Genomic DNA, 6,000 nt, shown 5'->3' with positions numbered 1-6,000 from the left:
AGACCTTCAGTCCTCTCTGAAACCTGCACTGAGAGGAATGAAGGTGTAGAATTAGGTGTGTCACAGCCAAGTGCTTCCGGGCACTCTGCTAGCAGTATACCCACGTCCGATTATAGCAGGAAAATGTCCCTGCCCCAGCTGCTGGACCGGCGAAAGAAGTTCACTCCCAGCCATCCACATGCCCAGCGGTTGAATGCTAGCTTGGCTAAATTGCTAGCACTTCAACTGCTGCCTTTTCAGTTGGTACACTCGGCCCCCTTCCGTGAGTTTGTACAATGTGCGGTTCCTCAGTGGCAGGTCCCCAAACGCCACTTTTTCTCACGGAAGGCGATTCCGACTCTCTACCAGCATGTGGAAGGCAATGTCCTTGCCTCGCTGGACAGTCAGTGGTAAGGTGCATATTACCGCTGACTCATGGTCCAGCAGGCATGGACAGGGATGTTGCCTGTCTTTCACAGCCCATTGGGTCACTCTTCTGGCAGCTGGAAAGGATGCAGGACAAGGTGCAGTAGTGTTGGAGGTTGTTCCGCCACCACTCCTCCAAAATGCTACTATTGGTTGTGACACACCTCTCTCCTCCACCCCCTCCTCTTCTTCTTCCTCCATGGCCTCTTCCAGTGCTCTGTCCTCGGAACCAGCGGTGCTCCGTAGGTGTTCAAGGGGCTACGTAAGTACGCAGGCAAAACGATGCCATGCCGTGCTTGCGCTGGTTTGTTTGGGGGACAGGAGCCACACCGGGGCGGATGTTTTGTCAGCTCTGCAGGGGCAGGCCGAGAGGTGGTTGACGCCACGCCAGCTTAAGCCAGGAATGGTGGTTTGCGACAATGGCACCAACCTCCTCTACGCCCTCCGACAGGGACAACTGACCCATGTGCCCTGTGTGGCTCATGTCCTTAACCTGGTGGTGCAGCGGTTCTTGGGCAGGTACCCGGGCTTACAGGATGTCCTGAAGCAGGCCAGGAAAGTCTGTGTGCATTTCCGCCGATCATAATGCCTGTGCTCGGCTGGCTGAGCTCCAAAAGGAGTTGAACCTGCCCAAAAACTGCCTTATATGTGACATGGCCACCAGGTGTAAACTCAATGTTGGCCATGCTGCAGCGGCTGCACATGCAGCAGAGGGCCATCAATGAGTACCTGTGCGACTACGGCACCAGGACAGAGTCAGGGGAGCTCGGTTTTTTCTCACTACGCCAGTGGGGCATGATCAGGGATGCATGCACTGTCCTGTCACCGTTTGAGGAGGCCACAAGGATGGTGAGCAGTGACAGTGCATGCATCAGTGACACTGTACCTCTTGTCCACCTCTTGGAGCATACACTGCGTGGAATAATGGACAGGGCACTTGAGGCAGAACAGAGGCAGGAAGAGGAGGACTTCCTTGCCTCTCAAGGCCCCCTTTATCCAGGCAGTGTTCCTGCTGTGCCACCCATCACACAGGAAGAGGATGAGGAGGAGGAGGAGGAGGAGGAGGTGGATGATTGTGTCAGCATGGAAGTGGAGGCTGGCACTCAGCATCAGCAGCAGCAGCAGCAGCAGTCTTGTAGGAATGATTTACAGTCCCAAGAAACCCGTGAACTTGTACGTGGCTGGGAGGAGGTAGCTGCGGATCATGTTGTTCTTAGTGACCCAGAGGACTCCAGAATGCCTCAGCTAACCTACGCTGCATGGCCTCCCTGATCCTGCAAAGCCTGCGGAAGGATCCTCGTATTCTTCGGATCAAGGAGAGGGACCATTACTGGCTGGCCACTCTCCTTGATTCACAGTACAAGGGTAAGGTTGCCGACCTTATCTTGCCATCGCAGAGGGAGCAGAGGATGAGACATCTCCGGGAGGCCTTGCAGAAAGGTCTGTGCAACGCGTTCCCAGAGACTGGGAGGTTACAAACTCCTGGTCCTGGACAACGTGTTGCTGAGGCATCGGTCAGAAGGAGCGGTGGAGAAGGTGGCCGTCTGACCGATGCGTTCAGACAATTTTTTAGTCCGCAGCCCCAAGGTATGATCGGTTCCAGCAACCATCGCCAGTGTCTGATTTACATGGTGCAGGAATACATAGGGGCAAGGTCAGACTTGGACACCTTTCCCACCTGAAAATCCTCTGGCTTACTGGGTCTTGAGGATGGATCACTGGCCAGAGCTTGCACAGTATGCAATTGAGCTACTGGCCTGTCCTGCATCCAGCGTTCTTTTGGAACGCACCTTCAGTGCTGCTGGTGGCTTTGTTACCGATCACAGGGTGCGCCTGTCCACTGACTCAGTTGATCGACTGACCTTCATCAAGATGAATCAGTCTTGGATCACCCACAGTTACCAAGCACCTGAAGCTGATGTAACCGAATAATTTTTTTTGAAATATCACATCCCTTCAAGACTGCCTATGCTGATGCTGAGTGACTGTCCTGTTATGTTGATTGTCTATCCTCTTCCTCCTCCGCTGATATGTTGGAAGAACATTTTTGGTTCTGGGTGATGCCACCAGCACAATTTTTCAGCCCCTGTTTAACAGGGGCGTTTAATTACAATTTTTGATGCAATGCTTTGCAGCAGGGCTAATTCCTGCACTAAAACTAGAGTATATGGGAGAGGTTGCAGTGTCGTGGCACCAGCACCAGTGCCTAAGGCCCAATTTTTCAGCCTCAGTTTAACAGGGGCATGTAATTACAATTCTTGATATAATATTTCACAGGAGGGCCGGTCGGGAACAGGTTAACAGCCGTGTAATTAAAATTTTTGATGCAATGCTTTGCAGCAGGGCTCATTCCTGCACTCCAGCTAGAGTATATGGGAGAGGTTGCAGTGTCACGGCACCAGCACCAGTACCTAAGGCCCAATTTTTCAGCCTTTATTTAACTGGGGCATGTAATTACAATTTTTGATGCAATGCTTTGCAGCAGGGCTCATTCCTGCACTCCAACTAGAGGATCCGGGAGAGGTTGCATTGTCGTGGCACCAGCAAGCAGTGCCTAAGGCACAATTTTTCAGCCCCTGTTTAACAGGGGCATGTAATTACAATTCTTGATATAAAATTGGGTATCTGGATTGTACGATTATTTTTTATTTTATTTATTTGTTTTTAGGGTTGAACTGGATGGACTTGTGTCTTTTTTCAACCTGACTAACTATGTAACTATTTCACAGCAGGCCCCGTTCCTGTGCCCACCGAGAGTAACTGTGAGAACTTATAGTGTTGTGGCACCAGCACCACAACCACCAAAGGCCCAATTTTTCTACCACTGTTCAACAATGGCATGTAATTACAATTCTTGATATAATCGTTCACAGCAGGGCGCTCCAGCGCCCACCAAGAGACACTTTGAGGGCTTACAATGTTGTGGCAAAACCAACACCTTGTTCCGCCATTTCTGCAGAGCATATAGGGCAGGCCCCTACTTTCAAACATCCAACTTACAAACGTCTCCTACTTGCAAACGGAAGGAGACAACAGCAAGTGAGATGAAAAAAGATGGACGACAAAACAAATTATACAGGGGTGATAACCCTTCCCTATGTTTTCCAAAAAGCTTAAAAATAGTTTTTTTGACTGGAGCTACACTTTAAAAACGTACCAGTTGAAAATTACAAACAGATTCAACTTAACACAACAAACCTACACAGTCCCTGTCTTGTTTGCACCGCCTGTATACTGCTGTTCTGAGTATATAGGGCCTGGGGGCCACACGCATTTCCTTTTTTTAATATGGGTACGGGGTTCCCCTTAATATGCGTACAAGACCCAAATAGGCTGGTAATGGGCAGGGAGGGCTACCCATGCCATTTTTCTGAATGATTTTCAACCATATTGCCGGAACCAGATATAACATTAAAACCGCAAGCAGTTTTAAATGACGTTATTTCCGTTAAATGTCATTTTGTGCAGGGACTGTTCTAAACACGGGAAACACGTGGCACTTCACAGGCATACTACAGACACCCCCCAGGCACCATATTTAAAGGAATATTTCACTTTTTTTTCACTTTAATCGTCATTAAAATCAGTGCTCCCGCCAAAACAGCCATTTTTAAAAGCATTTTAGGCATTGACCCATGTCCCCTGGGGCAGGAGTCAGGTCCCCAAACCCTTTTTAGGACAATATCCTGCATATTAGCCATTAAAATTAGCACTTTTAATTTCGAACGTTCGAGTCCCATAGACTTCAATGGGGTTCTAAAGTTCGTACGAATTTGGGGTCCGTTCGAAAGTTCTGGTGCGAACCGAACCGGGGGGTGTTCGGCTCATCCCCACACACGGAGGTGGAAACATGAACACCATCCCTAGTGTCACACGGAGGTGGAAACATGAACACCATCCCTACAGTCACAAACGGAGGTGGAAACATGATGCTTTGGGGCTGTTTCTCTGATAAAGGTACTTTGCCGGATTGAGGGGCCAATGGACGGGGGTATTGTAAGATGTTGGATGAGAACCTTCTTCCCTCAGCCAGAACACTGAAGATGGGTCATGGAGTGGCCTAGCCAGTCTCCAGACCTTAATCCTATAGAGAATTTATGGAGGAGCTGAAACTTTGAGTTGCCAAGAGACCTTAAAGTGATACTTTAAAGGTTCCATAAAAAATAAATAAATAACAAACATGTTATACTTACCTCCACTGTGAAGCTCGTTTTGCACAGAGTGGCCCCCGAACATCCTCTTCTGGGGTCCCCCGTAGGGTGCCCACGTGTCCCGGATCGCCCGGGATTGTCCCTGATTTGAGATTTTTGTCCCGTGTCCCGGGCACCTTCATTCCGGGACAATACAGTGTCCCGAAATTAAAAAAAACAGTGACAAGACCAGTCCGTTTCGCGACTCCGCCCGTCCGCCGCCGCCACCCTTACAAAGTTTAACACATCTCAGACTCTCACACATGATGACACATAGGCTGCCAGTCTGGTTGCTAGGCTATGGGCCGCCCCGCGTCTAGCAACCAGTGACATCAGCTAAGGCCTGAGGGGCGGGCTGACATGTGGGCACTAGCAGTCAGTGTGGGCAGTGCACCCGCCCGCAGGCCCCGCACCCTACGGCTGAGAGCAGCACGCGCGCCTCCGAGAGAGAGCAGCCACCAGCCAGCCAGCACAGAGTGACGCCAGTGACCAGACAAAGCCACAGTTCAACTTCTCTCCTGAGCAGCCAGCCAGCCTGAGCCTCGTCCGAGTCCTTCTCCAGGCTCCTCCCGCCCATGAGGTCCGCAAGTTTGCCCATGCAGTCAGTGCCAGACATTGACAAACTTCCAGGACCAGGACAGGTTAGCGTACTATACTGTCTGTGTTACACTCACATTTTGTCCCCCTCCATTCTGCTGTTGTCCCCCTCCAGTTTTCCTCCATGACCCCTTCTGTTCCACTGTCCCCCCCTGTTCTTACTCCGTTCTGCTGACCCCCTCTGTTCTTCCTCTGTGTCCCCCTCCGTTCTTCCTCCGTGTCCCCCTCCGTTCTTCCTCCATGTCCCCCTCCGTTCTGCTGTCCCCCTCCGTTCTGCTGTCCCCCTCCGTTCTGCTGTCCCCCTCCGTTCTTCCTCCATGTCCCCCTCCATTCTGCTGTCCCCCTCTGTTCTTCCTCCGTGTCCCCCTCCATTCTGCTGCCCCCCTCCATTCTGCTGCCCTCTCTGTTCTGCTGTCCACCCCCATTCTGCTGTCCTCCCCATTCTGCTGTCCCCCTCTGTTCTGCTGTCCCTCTCCGTTCTTCCTCTGTGTTCCCCTCCGTTCTGCTGTCCCCCTCTGTTCTTCCTCCGTGCCCCCCTCTGTTCTGCTGCTGTCTCCCTCCATTCTTCCTCCGTTCTGCTGTCCCCCTCCGTTCTTCCTCCGTATCCCCCTCCGTTCTGCTGTCCCCCTCTGTTCTTTCTCTGTGTCCCCCTCTGTTCTGCTGCTGTCCCCCTCCATTCTTCCTCCATGTCCCCCTCCGTTCTGCTGTCCCCCTCTGTTCTGCTGTCCCCCTCTGTTCTGCTGTCCCTCTCCGTTCTTCCTCCATGTCCTCCTCCGTTCTGCTGTCCCTCTCCATTCTTCCTCTGTGT

This window comes from Lithobates pipiens, unplaced genomic scaffold, assembly GCF_037356315.1.
Source record: "Lithobates pipiens isolate NorthernLeopardFrog02 unplaced genomic scaffold, aLitPip1_a1.2 Scaffold_18, whole genome shotgun sequence".
Taxonomy (NCBI): domain Eukaryota; kingdom Metazoa; phylum Chordata; class Amphibia; order Anura; family Ranidae; genus Lithobates; species Lithobates pipiens.
This window is presented reverse-complemented; position numbering follows the sequence as displayed.